This window comes from Entelurus aequoreus, linkage group LG19 (genome assembly GCF_033978785.1).
Source record: "Entelurus aequoreus isolate RoL-2023_Sb linkage group LG19, RoL_Eaeq_v1.1, whole genome shotgun sequence".
Lineage (NCBI taxonomy): Eukaryota > Metazoa > Chordata > Actinopteri > Syngnathiformes > Syngnathidae > Entelurus > Entelurus aequoreus.
The window spans coordinates 51,480,057-51,504,056 of NC_084749.1; positions in this window are offsets into that span (position 1 = coordinate 51,480,057).

Genomic DNA, 24,000 nt, shown 5'->3' on the forward strand with positions numbered 1-24,000 from the left:
TGTGTGTTGTATGTAGACCACATTGTTTGTGTGTTGTATGTAGAGCACATTGTTTGTGTGTTGTATGTAGACCACATTGTTTGTGTGTTGTATGTAGAGCACATTGTTTGTGTGTTGTATGTAGAGCACATTGTTTGTGTGTTGTATGTAGAGCACATTGTTTAGCAGAGTTGAGTGATGCAAATGCATGTCAAGTTGATCAACACCACATTGTATTATTATTATTCTCCAGTACTAAAATGAAGGCTAAAAGGGCATTAATGGGAGCCTTAAAAAAAAAAAAGGGGAAAAAAAAGAAGTAACTAAATAGTTACTTTTCACAGTAACACATTACTTTTTGGTGTAAGTAACTGAGTTAGTAACTGAGTTACTTTTGAAATAAAGTAACTAGTAACTGTAACTAGTTACTGGTTTTCAGTAACCAACCCAACACTGGTTATCTGTGACTAAGTATATCAATAATATAATATAATAATATATCAATAATAATGATTAGTTTAAAGATTTTAGCGTTTTCTCATTACATTCAAATTTTTTACTGTTTTTTTTTTTCATTTTTATTGTTGTTGTTGTTGTTGTTTTTTAGATATAAATGTTATTATTTGAAAATACACAACTTATTACCATGTTTCAGCTCTTGTTGTATTAGCATGTTTCAGCTCTTGTTGTATTAGCATAATTCAGCCCTTATTATATTAGCATGTTTCAGCTCTTGTTTTATTAGCATGTTTCAGCTCTTGTTGTATTAGCATGTTTCAGCTCTTGTTGTATTAGCATGTTTCAGCTCTTGTTGTATTAGCATAATTCAGCCCTTATTATATTAGCATGTTTCAGCTCTTGTTTTATTAGCATGTTTCAGCTCTTGTTGTATTAGCATGTTTCAGCTCTTGTTGTATTAGCATGTTTCAGCTCTTGTTGTATTAGCATAATTCAGCCCTTATTATATTAGCATGTTTCAGCTCTTGTTTTATTAGCATGTTTCAGCTCTTGTTTTATTAGCATGTTTCAGCTCTGGTTGTATTAGCATGTTTCAGCTCTTGTTGTATTAGCATGTTTCAGCTCTTGTTTTATTAGCATGTTTCAGCTCTTGTTATATTAGCATGTTTCAGCCCTTATTATATTAGTATGTTTCAGCTCTTGTTTTATTAGCACGTTTCAGCTCTTGTTATATTAGCATGTTTCAGCCCTTATTATATTAGCATGTTTCAGCTCTTGTCTTATTAGCATGTTTCAGCTCTTGTTATATTAGCATGTTTCAGCTCTTGTTATATTAGCATGTTTCAGTCCTTATTATATTAGCATGTTTCAGCTCTTGTTTTATTAGCATGTTTCAGCTCTTGTTATATTAGCATGTTTCAGCCCTTATTATATTAGCATGTTTCAGCTCTTGTTGTATTAGCATGTTTCAGCTCTTATTATATTAGCATGTTTCAGCTCTTGTTTTATTAGCATGTTTCAGCTCTTGTTATATTAGCATGTTTCAGCCCTTATTATATTAGCATGTTTCAGCTCTTGTTGTATTAGCATGTTTCAGCTCTTGTTGTATTAGCATAATTCAGCCCTTATTATATTAGCATGTTTCAGCTCTTGTTGTATTAGCATGTTTCAGTTCTTGTTGTATTAGCATGTTTCAGCTCTTGTTGTATTAGCATGTTTCAGCCCTTATTATATTAGCATGTTTCAGCTCTTGTTGTATTAGCATGTTTCAGCTCTTATTATATTATCATGTTTCAGCTCTTGTTGTATTAGTATGTTTCAGCTCTTGTTGTATTAAAATAATTCAGCCCTTATTATATTAGCATGTTTCAGCTCTTGTTGTATTAGCATGTTTCAGCTCTTGTTGTATTAGCATGTTTCAGCTCTTGTTGTATTAGCATAATTCAGCCCTTATTATATTAGCATGTTTCAGCTCTTGTTGTATTAGCATAATTCAGCCCTTATTATATTAGCATGTTTCAGCTCTTGTTGTATTAGCATGTTTCAGCTCTTGTTGTATTAGCATGTTTCAGCTCTTGTTGTATTAGCATAATTCAGCCCTTATTACATTAGCATGTTTCAGCTCTTGTTGTATTAGCATGTTTCAGCTCTTGTTGTATTAGCATAATTCAGCCCTTATTATATTAGCATGTTTCAGCTCTTGTTGTATTAGCATGTTTCAGCTCTTGCAACACTGAAGCCTTCAGTGCTTTAAAGAAACGGAGGCCATTGTTCAATGGCGCTGCTAATGATCTTTTTAATCCAGTCATCACTTCAGTCTGAGCGCGCCTGCGGGCTGAAGCCATTTAAAAAAGGGAAAGTGTTGTTTAAACTTCGCCTCTAAAATCGCAGCGACGCTCAGCAAAAGTTAGCGGCGTAATGTCGGCCATATTAGCGGCAGGAACACGCCATTAAGCAGCGTCATTAATGCTAATGGCGCCAATCCACGCTTAACTTACTGATCTGAACGGGAAATCACTTTTCTGGATTATTAGTCCAAAATAGAAAGTCAACCTTGCTAAAACAAAAAAACGAAGAGCTGTGGATTCAATTGCTGGGGACATGTTGTATTTATATTGTATTTATGTTGTACTTATGTTGTATTTATGTTGTATTTATGTTGTACTTATGTTGTACTTATGTTGTATTTATGTTGTATTTATGTTGTACTTATGTTGTATTTATGTTGTATTTATGTTGTACTTATGTTGTATTTATATTGTATTTATGTTGTATTAATGTTGTACTTATGTTGTATTTATGTTGTATTTATGTTGTACTTATGTTGTACTTATGTTGTATTTATGTTGTATTTATGTTGTACTTATGTTGTACTTATGTTGTATTTATGTTGTATTTACGTTGTACTTATGTTGTATTTATGTTGTATGTATGTTGTACTTATGTTGTATTTATGTTGTATTTATGTTGTATTTATTTTGTACTTATGTTGTATATACGTTGTACTTATGTTGTACTTATGTTGTATTTATGTTGTATTTATGTAGTACTTATGTTGTATTTATATTGTATTTATGTTGTACTTATGTTGTATTTATGTTGCATTTATGTTGTATTTATGTTGTACTTATGTTTTATTTATGTTGTACTTATGTTGTATTTATGTTGTATTTATGTTGTACTTATGTTGTATGTATGTTGTATTTATGTTGTACTTATATTGTACTTATGTTGTATTTATGTTGTACTTATGTTGTATTTATGTTGTATTTATGTTGTATTTATATTGTATTTATGTTGTACTTATGTTGTATTTATGTTGTATTTATGTTGTACTTATGTTGTATTTATGTTGTATTTATGTTCTATGTATGTTGCACTTATGTTTTATTTATGTTGTACTTATGTTGTATTTATGTTGTACTTATGTTGTATGTATGTTGTATTTATGTTGTACTTATGCTGTACTTATGTTGTATTTATGTTGTACTTATGTTGTATTTATGTTGTATTTATGTTGTACTTATGTTGTATTTATGTTGTATTTATGTTGTACTTATGTTGTATTTATATTGTATTTATGTTGTACTTATGTTGTATTTATGTTGTATTTATGTTGTATTTATGTTGTACTTATGTTTTATTTATGTTGTACTTATGTTTTATTTATGTTGTATTTATGTTGTACTTATGTTGTATGTATGTTGTATTTATGTTGTATTTATGTTGTACTTATGTTGTATTTATATTGTATTTATGTTGTACTTATGTTGTATTTATGTTGTATTTATGTTGTATTTATTTTGTACTTATGTTTTATTTCTGTTGTACTTATGTTGTATTTATGTTGTATTTATGTTGTACTTATGTTGTATGTATGTTGTATTTATGTTGTACTTATGTAGTACTTATGATGTATTGATGTTGTACTTATGTTGTATTAATGTTGTATATACGTTGTACTTATGTTGTACTTTTGTTGTACTTATGTTGTACTTATGTTGTATTTATGTTGTACTTATGTTGTATTTATGTTGTATTTATGTTGTATTTATATTGTATTTGTGTTGTACTTATGTTGTATTTATGTTGTATTTATGTTGTACTTATGTTGTATATACATTGTACTTATGTTGTACTTATGTTGTACTTATGTTGTATTTATGTTGTACTTATGTTGTATTTATGTTGTATTCATGTTGTATTTATGTTGTATTTATGTTGTACTTATGTTGTATTTATGTTGTATTCATGTTGTATTTATGTTGTACTTATGTAGTACTTATGTTGTATTTATGTTGTACTTATGTTGTATTTATGTTGTACTTATGTTGTACTTATGTTGTATTTATGTTGTACTTATGTTGTATTTATGTTGTATTTATGTTGTACTTATGTTGTATTTATGTTGTACTTATGTTGTATTTATGTTGTATTTATGTTGTATTTATGTTGTACTTATGTTGCATTTATGTTGTATTCATGTTGTACTTATGTTGTATTTATGTTGTATTTATGTTGTACTTGTATTTATGTTGTACTTATGTTGTATTTTATGTTGTATTTATGTTGTACTTATGTTGTATGCATGTTGTATTTATGTTGTACTTATGTTGTACTTATCTTGTATTTATGTTGTACTTATGTTGTATTTATGTTGTATTTATGTTGTACTTATGTTGTATTTATGTTGTATTTATGTTGTATTTATGTTGTATTTATGTTGTACTTATGTTATACTTATGTTGTATTTATGTTGTATTTATGTTGTATTTATGTTGTATTTATGTTGTACTTATGTTGTATTTATGTTGTACTTATGTTGTATTTATGTTGTATTTATGTTGTATTTATGTTGTACTTATGTTATACTTATGTTGTATTAATGTTGTACTTATGTTGTATTTATGTTGCATTTATTTTGTACTTATGTTGTATTTATGTTGTACTTATGTTGTATTTATGTTGTATTTATGTTGTATTTATGTTGTATTCATGTTGTACTTATGTTGTACTTATGTTGTATTTATGTTGTATGTATGTTGTACTTATGTTGTATTTATGTTGTATTTATGTTGTATTTATGTTGTACTTATGTTGTATTTATGTTGTATTTATGTTGTACTTATGTTGTATTTATGTTGTATTTATGTTGTATTCATGTTGCATTCATGTTGTATATATGTTGTATTTATGTTGTACTTATGTTGTACTTATGTTGTATTTATGTTGTATTTATGTTGTACTTGTGTTGTATTTATGTTGTATTTATGTTGTACTTATGTTGTATTTATGTTGTACTTATGTTGTATTTATGTTGTATTTATGTTGTACTTATGTTGTACTTATGTTGTATTTATATTGAATTTATGTTGTACTTATGTTGTATTTATGTTGTATTTATGTTGTATTTATGTTGTATTTATGTTGTACTTATGTTGTATTTATGTTGTATTTATGTTGTACTTATGTTGTATTTATGTTGTACTTATGTTGTATTTATATTGTATTTATGTTGTATTTATGTTGTACTTATGTTATACTTATGTTGTATTTATGTTGTACTTATGTTGTATTTATGTTGCATTTATGTTGTACTTATGTTGTATTTATGTTGTACTTATGTTGTATTTATGTTGTATTCATGTTGTACTTATGTTATACTTATGTTGTATTTATGTTGTACTTATGTTGTATTTATGTTGTATTTATGTTGTACTTATGTTATACTTATGTTGTATTTATGTTGTACTTATGTTGTATTTATGTTGCATTTATGTTGTACTTATGTTGTATTTATGTTGTACTTATGTTGTATTTATGTTGTATTTATGTTGTATTTATGTTGTATTTATGTTGTACTTATGTTGTATTTATGTTGCATTTATGTTGTACTTATGTTGTATTTATGTTGTACTTATGTTGTATTTATGTTGTATTTATGTTGTATTTATGCCTCAGACCACTAGGATTGTTTTATTGAGTGCTCGGCACCAAGTCATGTGGGCAGAGTTCTGTTTAACACCTCCACCCAAGTTCTGTTTAACACCTCCATCCAACTTCTGTTTAACACCTCCATCCAAGTTCTGTTTAACACCTCCATCCAACTTCTGTTTAACACCTCCATCCAACTTCTGTTTAACACCTCCATCCAACTTCTGTTTAACACCTCCATCCAACTTCTGTTTAACACCTCCATCCAACTTCTGTTTAACACCTCCATCCAATTTCTGTTTAACACCTCCATCCAAGTTCTGTTTAACACCTCCATCCAACTTCTGTTTAACACCTCCATCCAAGTTCTGTTTAACACCTCCATCCAAGTTCTGTTTAACACCTCCACCCAAGTTCTGTTTAACACCTCCATCCAACTTCTGTTTAACACCTCCACCCAACTTCTGTTTAACACCTCCATCCAAGTTCTGTTTAACACCTCCACCCAAGTTCTGTTTAACACCTCCATCCAACATCTGTTTAACACCTCCATCCAACTTCTGTTTAACACCTCCACCCAAGTTCTGTTTAACACCTCCATCCAACTTCTGTTTAACACCTCCATCCAAGTTCTGTTTAACACCTCCATCCAACTTCTGTTTAACACCTCCATCCAAGTTCTGTTTAACACCTCCATCCAACTTCTGTTTAACACCTCCATCCAAGTTCTGTTTAACACCTCCATCCAACTTCTGTTTAACACCTCCATCCAACTTCTGTTTAACACCTCCACCCAAGTTCTGTTTAACACCTCCATCCAACTTCTGTTTAACACCTCCATCCAAGTTCTGTTTAACACCTCCATCCAACTTCTGTTTAACACCTCCATCCAAATTCTGTTTAACACCTCCATCCAAGTTCTGTTTAACACCTCCATCCAACTTCTGTTTAACACCTCCATCCAAGTTCTGTTTAACACCTCCATCCAAGTTCTGTTTAACACCTCCACCCAAGTTCTGTTTAACACCTCCATCCAACTTCTGTTTAACACCTCCATCCAACTTCTGTTTAACACCTCCATCCAAGTTCTGTTTAACACCTCCACCCAAGTTCTGTTTAACACCTCCATCCAACATCTGTTTAACACCTCCATCCAACTTCTGTTTAACACCTCCACCCAAGTTCTGTTTAACACCTCCATCCAACTTCTGTTTAACACCTCCATCCAACTTCTGTTTAACACCTCCATCCAACTTCTGTTTAACACCTCCATCCAACTTCTGTTTAACACCTCCATCCAAGTTCTGTTTAACACCTCCATCCAAGTTCTGTTTAACACCTCCATCCAACTTCTGTTTAAGACCTCCATCCAACTTCTGTTTAACACCTCCATCCAACTTCTGTTTAACACCTCCATCCAACTTCTGTTTAACACCTCCACCCAAGTTCTGTTTAACACCTCCATCCAAGTTCTGTTTAACACCTCCATCCAAGTTCTGTTTAACACCTCCATCCAACTTCTGTTTAACACCTCCATCCAACTTATGTTTAACACCTCCATCCAACTTCTGTTTAACACCTCCATCCAACTTCTGTTTAACACCTCCATCCAAGTTCTGTTTAACACCTCCATCCAACTTCTGTTTAACACCTCCATCCAACTTCTGTTTAACACCTCCATCCAAGTTCTGTTTAACACCTCCATCCAAGTTCTGTTTAACACCTCCATCCAACTTCTGTTTAACACCTCCATCCAAGTTCTGTTTAACACCTCCATCCAAGTTCTGTTTAACACCTCCATCCAAATTCTGTTTAACACCTCCAACCAAGTTCTGTTTAACACCTCCATCCAACTTCTGTTTAACACCTCCATCCAAATTCTGTTTAACACCTCCATCCAAGTTCTGTTTAACACCTCCATCCAAGTTCTGTTTAACACCTCCAACCAAGTTCTGTTTAACACCTCCATCCAACTTCTGTTTAACACCTCCATCCAAATTCTGTTTAACACCTCCATCCAAGTTCTGTTTAACACCTCCATCCAAGTTCTGTTTAACACCTCCATCCAAATTCTGTTTAACACCTCCAACCAAGTTCTGTTTAACACCTCCATCCAACTTCTGTTTAACACCTCCATCCAAATTCTGTTTAACACCTCCATCCAAGTTCTGTTTAACACCTCCATCCAAGTTCTGTTTAACACCTCCATCCAAGTTCTGTTTAACACCTCCACCCAAGTTCTGTTTAACACCTCCATCCAAATTCTGTTTAACACCTCCATCCAAGTTCTGTTTAACACCTCCACCCAACTTCTGTTTAACACCTCCATCCAAGTTCTGTTTAACACCTCCATCCAAGTTCTGTTTAACACCTCCATCCAAGTTCTGTTTAACACCTCCATCCAGCACGGAGGATCTGAGCCCAAACATATATGTGTATCAGCTGTGGTGCCTCCTCAGGTGTAATACACATTTACACCACCTGTGGCAGTCATGACAACACTGAACAAACAGAAGAAGTCTGGAGCTAAAATCATAAAGAAGTTTCTTAAGCGCCAAAAATATGACTAAAGTGTTGAAGCTCTATTTAAATTTTCACAAGAGCTGAAACATTCACACACACACACACATTCACATAAAACTTCAATACTTGCACATACAACTTCAATACTTGCACATACAACTTCAATACTTGCACATACAACTTCAATACTTGCACATACAACTTCAATACTTGCACATACAACTTCAATACTTGCACATACAACTTCAATGCTTGCACATACAACTTCAATACTTGCACATACAACTTCAATACTTGCACATACAACTTCAATACTTGCACATACAACTTCAATACTTGCACATACAACTTCAATGCTTGCACATACAACTTCAATGCTTGCACGTACAACTTCAATACTTGCACATACAACTTCAATACTTGCACATACAACTTCAATACTTGCACATACAACTTCAATGCTTGCACATACAACTTCAATACTTGCACATACAACTTCAATGCTTGCACATACAACTTCAATACTTGCACATACAACTTCAATACTTGCACATACAACTTCAATACTTGCACATACAACTTCAATGCTTGCACATACAACTTCAATACTTGCACATACAACTTCAATGCTTGCACATACAACTTCAATACTTGCACGTACAACTTCAATGCTTGCACGTACAACTTCAATACTTGCACATACAACTTCAATACTTGCACATACAACTTCAATACTTGCACATACAACTTCAATGCTTGCACATACAACTTCAATACTTGCACATACAACTTCAATGCTTGCACATACAACTTCAATACTTGCACATACAACTTCAATGCTTGCACATACAACTTCAATACTTGCACATACAACTTCAATGCTTGCACGTACAACTTCAATACTTGCACATACAACTTCAATACTTGCACATACAACTTCAATACTTGCACATACAACTTCAATGCTTGCACATACAACTTCAATACTTGCACATACAACTTCAATACTTGCACATACAACTTCAATACTTGCACATACAACTTCAATGCTTGCACATACAACTTCAATACTTGCACATACAACTTCAATGCTTGCACATACAACTTCAATACTTGCACATACAACTTCAATGCTTGCACGTACAACTTCAATACTTGCACATACAACTTCAATACTTGCACATACAACTTCAATACTTGCACATACAACTTCAATGCTTGCACATACAACTTCAATACTTGCACATACAACTTCAATGCTTGCATATACAACTTCAATACTTGCACATACAACTTCAATACTTGCACATACAACTTCAATACTTGCACATACAACTTCAATGCTTGCACATACAACTTCAATGCTTGCACATACAACTTCAATACTTGCACATACAACTTCAATACTTGCACATACAACTTCAATACTTGCACATACAACTTCAATACTTGCACATACAACTTCAATGCTTGCACATACAACTTCAATACTTGCACATACAACTTCAATGCTTGCACATACAACTTCAATACTTGCACATACAACTTCAATGATTGCACGTACAACTTCAATACTTGCACATACAACTTCAATACTTGCACATACAACTTCAATACTTGCACATACAACTTCAATGCTTGCACATACAACTTCAATACTTGCACATACAACTTCAATGCTTGCACATACAACTTCAATACTTGCACATACAACTTCAATACTTGCACATACAACTTCAATACTTGCACATACAACTTCAATGCTTGCACATACAACTTCAATGCTTGCACATACAACTTCAATACTTGCACATACAACTTCAATACTTGCACATACAACTTCAATACTTGCACATACAACTTCAATGCTTGCACATACAACTTCAATACTTGCACATACAACTTCAATGCTTGCACGTACAACTTCAATACTTGCACGTACAACTTCAATGCTTGCACATACAACTTCAATACTTGCACGTACAACTTCAATACTTGCACATACAACTTCAATGCTTGCACATACAACTTCAATACTTGCACATACAACTTCAATGCTTGCACATACAACTTCAATGCTTGCACATACAACTTTAATACTTGCACATACAACTTCAATGCTTGCACATACAACTTCAATACTTGCACATACAACTTCAATGCTTGCACATACAACTTCAATACTTGCACATACAACTTCAATACTTGCACATACAACTTCAATACTTGCACATACAACTTCAATGCTTGCACATACAACTTCAATACTTGCACATACAACTTCAATGCTTGCACATACAACTTCAATACTTGCACATACAACTTCAATGCTTGCACGTACAACTTCAATACTTGCACATACAACTTCAATGCTTGCACGTACAACTTCAATACTTGCACGTACAACTTCAATGCTTGCACATACAACTTCAAAACTTGCACATACAACTTCAATGCTTGCACATACAACTTCAATGCTTGCCAGTCCCGCTTTTGGAGAGCTTCCGGTTCGGCCCTCCAACATTTTACACAGTCACTCTTTCCTGGTACAATACCAGAAAGGAAGAATGGCTTCATGTTCTTCTCCACATCCTTCACTTCTTTCTCTTCCCAGGGTCGCCTTTTCTAGGCAGCTAACCAAGCTGCCCAAAACCAAGACAAACAGGCTAAAGAAGAACTTCTTCCCCAGGGCCATAACCACCCTGAACGCACCCTAACCCCATTGTCCCTCATGACTGCCTTCTATGCCGTGCAATAACACATTCCACTAACCACCCTGTTTTTTTCATGTACATATTCATTTCACCCACTGTATAGAGTGTACATTTGTACAGAGTGTATAGAGTGTACATTTGTACAGAGTGTATAGAGTGTACATTTGTACAGAGTGTATAGAGTGTACATTTGTACAGAGTGTATAGAGTGTACATTTGTACAGAGTGTATAGACTGTACATTTGTACAGAGTGTATAGAGTGTACATTTGTACAGAGTGTATAGACTGTACATTTGTACAGAGTGTATAGAGTGTACATTTGTACAGAGTGTATAGAGTGTACATTTGTACAGAGTGTATAGAGTGTACATTTGTACAGAGTGTATAGAGTGTACATTTGTACAGCGTGTATAGAGTGTACATTTGTACAGAGTGTATAGAGTGTACATTTGTACAGAGTGTATAGAGTGTACATTTGTACAGAGTGTATAGAGTGTACATTTGTACAGAGTGTATAGAGTGTACATGTGTACAGAGTGTATAGAGTGTACATTTGTACAGAGTGTATAGAGTGTACATTTGTACAGCGTGTATAGAGTGTACATTTGTACAGAGTGTATAGAGTGTACATTTGTACAGAGTGTATAGAGTGTACATGTGTACAGAGTGTATAGAGTGTACATTTGTACAGAGTGTATAGAGTGTACATTTGTACAGAGTGTACAGAGTGTACATTTGTACAGAGTGTATAGAGTGTACATGTGTACAGAGTGTATAGAGTGTACATTTGTACAGAGTGTATAGAGTGTACATTTGTACAGGGTGTATAGAGTGTACATTTGTACAGAGTGTATAGAGTGTACATTTGTACAGAGTGTATAGAGTGTACATTTGTACAGAGTGTATAGAGTGTACATTTGTACAGAGTGTATAGAGTGTACATGTGTACAGAGTGTATAGAGTGTACATTTGTACAGAGTGTATAGAGTGTACATTTGTACAGAGTGTATAGAGTGTACATTTGTACAGAGTGTATAGAATGTACATTTGTACAGAGTGTATAGAGTGTACATTTGTACAGAGTGTATAGAGTGTACATTTGTACAGAGTGTATAGAGTGTACATTTGTACAGAGTGTATAGAGTGTACATTTGTACAGAGTGTATAGAGTGTACATTTGTACAGCGTGTATAGAGTGTACATTTGTACAGAGTGTATAGAGTGTACATTTGTACAGAGTGTATAGAGTGTACATTTGTACAGAGTGTATAGAGTGTACATTTGTACAGAGTGTATAGAGTGTACATTTGTACAGAGTGTATAGAGTGTACATTTGTACAAAGTGTATAGAGTGTACATTTGTACAGAGTGTATAGAGTGTACATTTGTACAGCGTGTATAGAGTGTACATTTGTACAAAGTGTATAGAGTGTACATTTGTACAGAGTGTATAGAGTGTACATTTGTACAGCGTGTATAGAGTGTACATTTGTACAGCGTGTATAGAGTGTACATTTGTACAGCGTGTATAGAGTGTACATTTGTACAGAGTGTATAGAGTGTACATTTGTACAGAGTGTATAGAGTGTACATTTGTACAGAGTGTATAGAGTGTACATTTGTACAGAGTGTATAGAGTGTACATTTGTACAGAGTGTATAGAGTGTACATTTGCAGTCCACACCGTTCTTTGGACTTCTATATTTTTTATATTTTTTATATTTTTTACACATTGTTTTCTTGCATGCACACATCGCACTGTATGGAATGGCCTCAATCTCGTTACTCTGCGTAATGACAATAAAGCTGATTCTGATTCTGAAATTGGGAACAGGTGGGTGCCATGATTGGCTATAAAAGTAGATTCCATGAAATGCTCAGTCATTCACAAACAAGGATGGGGCGAGGGTCACCACTTTGTCAACAAATGCCTGAGCAAATTGTTGAACAGTTTAAGAACAACCTTTCTCAAGCAGCTATTGCAAGGAATTGAGGGATTTCACCATCTACGCTCCGTAATATCATCAAAGGGTTGAGAGAATGTGGAGAAATCACTGCAGGTAAGCAGCTAAGCCCGTGACCTTCCATCCCTCAGGCTGTACTGCATCAACAAGCCACATCAGTGTGTAAAGGATATCACCACATGGAACACTTCAGAAAGCCACTGTCAGTAACTACAGTTGGTTGCTACATCTGTAAGTGCAAGTTAAAACTCTCCTATGCAAGGCGAAAACCGTTTATCAACAACACCCAGAAACGCCGTTGGCTTGGCTGGGCCTGAGCTCATCTAAGATGGACTGATACAAAGTGGAAAAGTGTTCTGTGGTCTGACGAGTCCACATTTCAAATTGTTTTTGGAAACTGTGGACGTGGTGTCCTCCGGACCAAAGAGGAAAAGAACCATCCGGATTGTTCTAGGCGCAAAGTGTAAAAGGCAGCATGTGTGATGGTATGGGGGTGTATTAGTGGCCAAGACATGGGTAACTTACACATCTGTGAAGGCACCATTAATGCTGAAAGGTACATACAGCTTTTGGAGCAACATATGTTGCCCTCCAAGCAACGTTACCATGGACGCCCCTGCTTATTTCAGCAAGACAATGCCAAGCCACGTGTTACATCAACGTGGCTTCATAGTAAAAGAGTGCGGGTACTAGACTGGCCTGCCTGTAGTCCAGACATTGAAAATGTGTGGCACCTGCAATATGAGAAGGGAGACCCCCGGACTGTTGAACAACTTAAGCTGTACATCAAGCAAGAATGGGAAAGAATTCCACTTCAAAAATGTGTCTCCTCACTTCCCAAACCAAAACTGAGTGTTGTTCAAAGGAAAGGCCATGTAACACAGTGGTGAACATGCCCTTTCCCAACTACTTTGGCACGTGTTGCAGACATGAAATTCTACGTTAATTATTATTTGCAAAAAAAAAATAAAGTTTATGAGTTTGAACATGAAATATGTTGTCTTTGTAGCATATTCAACTGAATATGGCTTGAAAAGGATTTGCAAATCATTGTATTCCGTTTATATTTACATCTAACACCATTTCCCAACTCATATGGAAACACGGGTTTGTATATATACAGTATATATATATATATATATATATATATATATATATATATATATATATATATATATATATATATATATATATATATATATATATATATATATATGTATGTATGTATGTATGTATGTATGTAATAATGTCAGGATTGTGTGATATATATAAACGGTAGTATCAGTTTTGGTCCATCCCTGGTCTGCATGTCCCGTGTGTTGTGATTGTGTTCCGGTGCAGTGCAATGCATTGTGGGAAAGTCTACCTTGAACGTGTTCCTTTTCTGACACAAGCTGTCCGTCACCTTCTGCCCGACTTGAGAAGCTCTCAACCTTGAGGAGGTTTCAATAATTCCTCCTCTCAGGTATAATTCCGCACGCTGTCACATCTGACGATGGCTGTCACCTGCAGGAGGAGCGAGCGTGCCAACAACGCCCGCTAATAAACAACATCTTCAGGGCTGCAGAGGTGACTTTGAGATCCAGCCTGGTTTGGATCGCACTCGGACTCGGTTGATCGGTGCTTTAGGAGAGTCTGATCTGCCGACCCAGCAGTTTTTCCAGGGATCAGGACTTCCGGTCTCTGCAAGTCTTAGCACAGATGATGCAATTGAAGATGACCTTTCACCCTTCAGTCCTTGCTATATTCTTTCAAAAAAAAATAAAAAGTCATATCTTGTCATTCTCATAAATATCAGCAAGATTCAGTTGCTGACAATTCTTCTTTTATATTATATAGCAAGTTGAAGTCATTGGCACGTTATTATTTTTTTAGCAGATTTTTTGGAATGAAGGAAGTCATCTCTGGTCAAATAAGATCATCTTTTTCTTCTTAAACTCTGAACCTTGCAACTAATTGATGATTTGTCTTCACTGGCAATGTTTTGTGTTCAATAGTTTTCATTCAACACCTGCAGAAACACTGACAAGCTGTGTCAATTTTTGTGCTACGGCGCCATCTTTTGGATTAGTTTGCTCGCTGCTGCGTGTTGAAAATGTACTTCCTGTATTGCCTTGAACCGGAAGTAAAACAGTCCATAGCATTTCTACACGTATGGATTCTTCATTCATCACTCCAAGCAACCTTTGTTAGGTTTTACAATACAACTAAAACTATTGTGTGTGACTATCAGTGGTACTTGAACTCGAACTTTTTAAAGCGTCCCATGTGTGACGTGTGTAGGAGTGTTTGCATGCATAGTTGTACGTGCTACCGTAATGTAATCAAGCTAGCGTCATTAGCATTAGCTAATATGCTAACACGTTCACGAGTGTATGTGTTAGTATTATTAACTTACAATGACATTCTTTTTGTATTGTTTCACTTTTACAAATTCCCCAAAATGGATTTATTGAGTCTGTTTAGCTGATTGGAGAGCTAGCTTGCGCAGCTAGTGGATCCATGACCATGACTTCTGTTTTGTTTGATCAGCTGTTTTACTGCCCTGTTACAGACACCGTTTGGAAACAATTTAGGTACGTAAATAAAAATTTACAGAATATTAAAAACAATTTTAACGTACAAAACATTCTTAAAAAAGTTAGCAGAATTTTTCTGTAAAATATATAGTATTTTTTTGACAACCTTGTTGCTAAATGCAACAGTAACATGGTCTTTTGACAAAAAAGAAAAAAAAGGCAGCCCAGTCGCCAGAATTTTACTGCAAATGTTCCAACATATTACTGTAAATGGGAAAACTGCTGTATCATGTTTCCATTTACAGTAATACACCGTAAAAACAACAACTGTAGATTTTAGAGTTAACTGGCATGGGTCATTATTTTCCAATTTACAGTAATATGCTGCAAAAACCACCTAAAGTTGTTGGCGTAAAAACTATTGTCATTTTTACAGTGTGCAATTTAAAGAATAACTTGCTTTGGAATCATGGGTCAAGCAAATATTGAAATATTTGTTTTTACTTTCACAAAAAGAAATGTTCAAAAAGTGAAATGTGTTGTAATAGTGGTGACTATTAAAGGTAAAAGGTATGCAGTTGCATAAAGTCAATGGAAAGTAACAAATGCATTTATTAAGAAAAGATCATGTCCATATATTATTGCAGTCTTGAGTTGGACACATGTGGTCCCCACAAAGTGTTTGTTCAGCAAGTCTTGTTGAGATTATCTCCAAGGATCGCACTGCTTCAGAAAGTACAACTGTACCGATACAACTGTCTCACTTCCGATACCATATTGACACTGGAGCCCTGAGTAGTAATTGTTTTTGTTTTTCAGTGACACCTAGTGGTCAAAACCATTCATGTAGTTAAGTTAATGATGCAGACACGTTTGTTACTGGATACTTTCAAACACGCTTCTGCCAGGTGGTTGTGTATGCACATGATATCACACACAAGTAAACACACTGCAGGACTGCTTGTATCACACATGATATCACACACAAGTAAGCACTATGCAGGACTGCTTGCATCGCACATGCTATCACACACAAGTAAACACTCTGCTTGTATCACACATGATATCACACACAAGTAAGCACTATGCAGGACTGCTTGCATCGCACATGCTATCACACACAAGTAAACACTCTGCTTGTATCGCACATGATGTCACACACAAGTAAACACACTGCAGGACTGCTTGTATCACACATGATATCACACACAAGTAGGGATGTCCGATAATGGCTTTTTGCCGATATCCGATAGTCCGATATTGTCCAACTCTTTAATTACCGATACCGATATCAACCGATACCGATACTGATATATACAGTCGTGGAATTAACACATTATTATGCCTAATTTGGACAACCAGGTATGGTGAAGATAAGGTCCTTTTTTTTTTTTAATTAATAAAATAAAATAAGATAAATAAATTAAAAACATTTTCTTGAATAAAAAAGAAAGTAAAACAATATAAAATCAGTTACATAGAAACTAGTAATGAATGAAAATGAGTAACATGAAGTGTTAAAGGTTAGTACTATTAGTGGACCAGCAGCACGCACAATCATGTGTGCTTACGGACTGTATCCCTTGCAGACTGTATTGATATATATTGATATATCATGTAGGAAGCAGAATATTAATAACAGAAAGAAACAACCCTTTTGTGTGAATGAGTGTAAATGGGGGAGGGAGGTTTTTTGGCTTGGTGCACTAATTGTAAGTGTATCTTGTGTTTTTTATGTGGATTTCATACAAAAAAACCCACAAAAAAACCCCCCAAAAAAACGATACCGATAATAAAAAAAAAACGATACCGACAATTTCCGATATTACATTTTAAAGCATTTATCGGCCGATAATATCGTCCGGCCGATATTATCAGACATCTCTACACACAAGTAAACACTATGCAGGACTGCTTGTATCGCACATGCTATCACACACAAGTAAACACTCTGCTTGTATCGCACATGATATCACACACAGGTAAACACTTTTCAGGACTGCCTGTATCACACATGATATCACACCTTTTCCATGCAAGCACATATCATCTACTTGTTTTACCAGATTGATATGTGATATGGGATCAAGAACACATTTCAGGAGATATCAAATGTAAATCATCTTGAAAGAACAATGACATCTTTAAAGTATCTCCTTACTCAAGTTAAACACTCCTGGGAACTTGAATTTATTTCAGAATGTTGAACAACATCCTCAACTCTCACCAGTGACTCCTTTAATCCTTAATGTATTGCATAAATGATGTGTGGGCCAGGTAATTAGTCAAGGTGTAGACATCTGTATCGGATGAATATGTTCAGTGAGGTGGCAGAAGAAGGATGAGTTCCAGCAACATGTCTTCCTCTTCCTCTTCCTCTTCCTCTTCCGGAGCAGGGAGGATGTGGCCAATGTTGGAGGATCAAATGTTTCCTTCTTGTCTTCTGAATGACAAGCAGACATTTGTCTCTGGGATCCACTACAAAAACTCCTCTAAACACCTGCTGCAGTCTGGACCGACAAGTCCAGGGTCAAACTCCTGTCCTAGTTTTTGATCCATTCCAGTAAACTTGATCCGAGCCATGATCTTGACAATAACACAAGTGTTGTGTTTGTGACATATTACACACAACACTTCATTGTTGACATGGAAACAAGTTTGTGTTTACTGACAAAAACATGTTTGGCACCCTGGACATTTTACAATAAAATAATATCTCTCCAGATATTAGTCACACTGGACTATAAGTGGCACATATATATGTGGTGAAATGACTTATTTACACAGAAATATTTTGTAAATGTTTATTTACATACCTTAAGTGTTTCCAAACGGTGTCTGTAACAGGGCAGTAAAACGGCTGATCAAACAAAACAGAAGTCATGGTCATGGACCCACTGGCTGCGCAAGCTAGCTCTCCAATCAGCTAAACAGACTCAATAACTCCACGCTGACGTTTTGGTGAATTTACTGAGGAATTTGTGAAAGTGAAACAATACAAAAAGAATGCTATTGTAAGTTAATAATACTAACACAGACCCTTGTAAACGTGTTAGCATATTAGCTAATGCTAACGACCATAGTGTCATTACATTCCGATAGCATGTAAAAATATGCATGAACACACTCCTACAGACATCACACATGGGACACTTTAGTAAGTTTTAGTTATTTTGTAAAACTTACAAACATGTTTTAGTTATATTGTAAAACTTACAAACATGTTGGGTGTCCAAAGTGTGGCCCACATCTTGAATTGTGTTGGCCCGCAACATGTTGTTGAGAAAAGAAAAGAAAAAAAGGTGTACATTTTTAAAAAAAGAGCAAAAATAGGTAATGTCATGAAAAAACTAAAAATGTACTTCACAAGTATGCGTGCATATATATTTTTAAATGCTACAAAGAGACATTATCTATCAAAACTTAGTGCTAGCTAAGTGAAAACGTGTAATGTTATTAGCTATTAGTATGATATGATCTTTCTTTTTTTCATTAAATTACGTCATTTTGCTCTTTTTTGTTACATTTTTATCATTGTTTGTTTTCATTGTCAACCAAAAAAAAATACGGGGAAAATTAAAAAAAAAAAGAGCAAAAATAGGTAACGTAATGACAAAAAATAAACATTCTGTACACAAAAGTCTAAGTATGCATGCATGCACATATATATATATATATATATATATATATATATATATATATATATATATATATATATATATATATATATATATATATATATATATATATATATATATATATATATATATTTTTTTTTTTTTATGCTACAAAGAGACATTATTTATCAAAACTTAGAGCTAGCTAAGTGAACATGTGTAGTATTATTAGCTATTAGCATCAAAATGTCATTTTCTTTCACATTAAATTACATTGTCTTGCTCTTTTTTGTTACATTTTTATTGTCGTTTTTTTCTTGATGGTTTGCTGCAGGTGAACAAAAAGCAATGTCTGTTTTTAGCATTTTTTTAATAAAAAAAAAACATATCCAAACGACTTTCGTCATGCGGCCGTCGGTGGAAAAAGTATGGACACCCCTGCTCTAAACAGAATCTTATTTTGAGGTCCCCTATTACAAAAGTTGGGAAATTAATTGTATACTTTTTTAATTTAACTTTGATTCAACATTTTGTGCTAATGTTAATTCATGGGAAATAAATTGTTCAGTATTTGTGTGTGTGTGTGTGTGTGTGTGTGTGTGTGTGTGTGTGTGTGTGTGTGTGTGTGTGTGTGTGTGTGTGTGTGTGTGTGTGTGTGTGTGTGTGTGTGTGTGTGTGTGTGTGTGTGTGTGTGCAAAATAGCAAATTTAACATCCAGTAATCATATCGGTCCGGTATCAATATTTATCGATACACTTAAATTTGTGTCCCTTGATAAGATATGATAGAGTCAGTGTCAGTACTAGTATTGTACTACAAGTACTACTACTACAAGTACTACTACTACAAGTACTACTACTACAAGTACTACTACTACAAGTACTACTACTACTGTACGAGTATTGTTCAACTTGCTGGTGTTTTATTGTGATTTTTTACGGGCTCGTCTTAGCCACAAAAATGATAGGAAACATTGTAAGTTAATTGAAGTAGTTCATTAAAATGAAATGAATCATTTATTTTCATTTAATAATTAATTACAATTAATGAATTATAAGTAAACATTTGTAATAATATCCTAGTTGTAAAGAAGTAAACACATTTAATCGAACAAACAGATTAATTTTGATGGAATTAAAAAAGTGTACTTAAAAGTGTATGAAGGATGTGGTCCAATCAGGAGGCTGCGTTGTGTTGAGTGTCCACACCTGTGCTTTTAGGTGAAAAGCCATTTATTGGCAGTGTTGTGGGGAAGTTGTTAGGACATCCAGCTGTGGGTGAACACACATCCCCTCGGGTTGACAACCTCACCCACTTTCCACACGCACGGAATGAAATAAAGCATAAGATGGTTTACACACAGATGGGAAGAGGTTTTATTGAATGGTGAACAAAATGTCCGCCCTGCAGGCCTGAAATAATAAATGTCCCCTCGGTTGTACTTCTCACATTTGGAGTATTTTCAGTCAATGAAGAGAAGTACTTCCTGTGACAGGAGGACATCAATGCTGCTATTATTCCTGATTTCAATTCCATTTCACACTTAAAACTCCTGAAAACTGATTTACCCTATTTTTCAGACTATACGCCACACCCACTAAATTTTAGAAGAATTTTTTTTTCCCCATATATTAGCCGCAGATATATATGTTGTGGAATGAGTTACCGACACATACATATTCTGGAAATGTTTATTTACATACCTTAATTGTTTCCAAACGGTGTCTGTAACAGGGCAGTAAAACGGCTGATCAAACAAAACGTCAGTCATGGTCATGGAGCCACTAGCTGCGCAAGCTAGCTCTCCAATCAGCTAAACAGACTCAATAACTCCACGCTGACGTTTTGCTGAATTTACTGAGGAATTTGTGAAAGTGAAACAAAACAAACATAATGCCATTGTAAGTTAATAATACTAACACAGATATTCTGTTAACACACCTGTTAGCATATTAGCTCATCCTAACGACGCTAGCTTGGTTACATTGTGATAGCATGTACAAATATGCATGAAAACACTCCTACAGACATCACACATGGGACACTTTAGTAAGTAAGAATAGTTTTAGTTATATTGTAAAACTTACAAACGTTGCTTAGAGTGATGAATGAACAATCCATACGAGTAGAAACGCTATGGACGACTAGGAGACGGAACGGCGTTTCTACTTACGGTTGAAAAGTGCAAGAGGGAAGGACACTGCAACACCTGCAGTGAGAAAACTCGTCCAAAAGATGGCGCCATAGCTCAAACAATAACACACCTTCTCAGTGTATTTGTTTATTTTTTTATTAAGGCCTGTCAGCAGATAAAAATCCATAAATTAGTCGAACAGGCTGCAGGGTTCAAAGTGTAGGGAAAAAAAATTGAAATTAATTTTCCCTCAAAACCTTTCAGTATCCAGAAAAAAAAAAAAAAATATATATATATATATATATATATATATATATATATATATATATATACAATATTTTGTAATAATAAAAAATAAACAAATAAGAAATGGTCGCAAAACCTCTGACTTCTGCTTGTCTTCTTGCAAGTTTCTCCTCGGTTTCTTTGGAGTTATATCTCTTTAATTGTGCTGACTGTCCCCTCCCCCCACTCGGGCAGGTGCTGATCACCTGCAGCACAAGCTACATCACCAACAGGTGCACCGTCCCATGGGTGCTCTGTCGGAGCAGTCAGGGGCTAGCAAGCTAATCATCCCTGCAACAAAATACAAATCGATGCTGTTTTCCTCATTTGACTGAATCGATTTACTCGATGAATGGTTACAGCTCTAACCAGGACACACCTGTGGCTAATGTGGGCCCATTCAGACCCAATGAACCGGATCAGGACATCTCCAATACAAATATACTGATATTCTTCAATATCTTGGCATCAAGTAGCAACTTCTGCTTCTGCAAAACAAAGTATATATATATATATATATATATATATATATATATATATATATATATATATATATATATATATATATATATATATATATATTAGACGATCTGCTTCTGCAAAACAAAGTATATATATATATATATATATATATATATATATATATATATATATATATATATATATATATATATATATATATATATATATATATATATATATTAGACGATCTGCTTCTGCAAAACAAAGTATATATATATATATATATATATATATATATATATATTAGACGATGAACAGTTCAATCCTCCTGATGAGTGATCAGGGGCAGGTGAGTCCCCTGATCACTAATCAAGAGCAGGTGTGGGGGAACAGCGCTCAGAAACCTTGGCGAAGTCAACATTAAACCAAAACAGGAAGTGGAACACACATCAGAGCAATAGACAGGAAGAAAAACAAGACAAAACCCCCAAAACTGTCAAAGATTGTTTTGCTTTTCAATTGCATTGTTTGCATTTCAGAATAAAACTGAAATAATCCAATCATTTGATTGTTTTTGTCAACTGCCGTTCATTAACTCTTACAATGGAAAGGTACTTTAACACTTCATGAGTACACAAATGATGAGGAGCACTTTTACAGAACACTTTAGTTCCTTCAAAATCATTTCTATGAGTCTCTGCAAGACTGAGGAGAAAATGTTTTTATAAAATGTCTCAACTTTCACAAAGACAATAAATGATCTTCCACTATTTCAATATAATGTGCTGACTCATCATCTATGCCAGTGCTACTCAAACCCAGTAGCACCTGAGTAAACACCATGATGTACCACCATGATGTACCACCATGATGTACCACCATGATGTACCACCATGATGTACCACCATGATGACCAACACCATGATGTACCACCATGATGTACCACCATGATGACCAACACCATGATGTACCACCATGATGACCAACACCATGATGTACCACCATGATGTACCACCATGATGTACCACCATGATGACCAACACCATGATGTACCACCATGATGTACCACCATGATGTACCACCATGATGACCAACACCATGATGTACCACCATGATGACCACCATGATGTACCACCATGATGTACCACCATGATGTACCACCATGATGACCAACACCATGATGTACCACCATGATGTACCACCATGATGACCAACACCATGATGTACCACCATGATGTACCACCATGATGTACCACCATGATGACCAACACCATGATGTACCACCATGATGTACCACCATGATGTACCACCATGATGACCAACACCATGATGTACCACCATGATGTACCACCATGATGTACCACCATGATGACCAACACCATGATGTACCACCATGATGTACCACCATGATGTACCACCATGATGACCAACACCATGATGTACCACCATGATGTACCACCATGATGTACCACCATGATGACCAACACCATGATGTACCACCATGATGTACCACCATGATGTACCACCATGATCACCAACACCATGATGTACCACCATGATGTAACACCATGATGTACCACCATGATGACCAACACCATGATGTACCACCATGATGTACCACCATGATGTACCACCATGATGACCAACACCATGATGTACCACCATGATGTACCACCATGATGTACCACCATGATGTACCACCATGATGACCAACACCATGATGTACCACCATGATGACCAACACTACAGTAGCGTAGTAGCCCTAAGTAGTCATTCAAAACACCATGATGTACCACCATGATGTACCACCATGATGACCAACACCATGATGTACCACCATGATGTACCACCATGATGACCAACACCATGATGTACCACCATGATGTAACACCATGATGTACCACCATGAT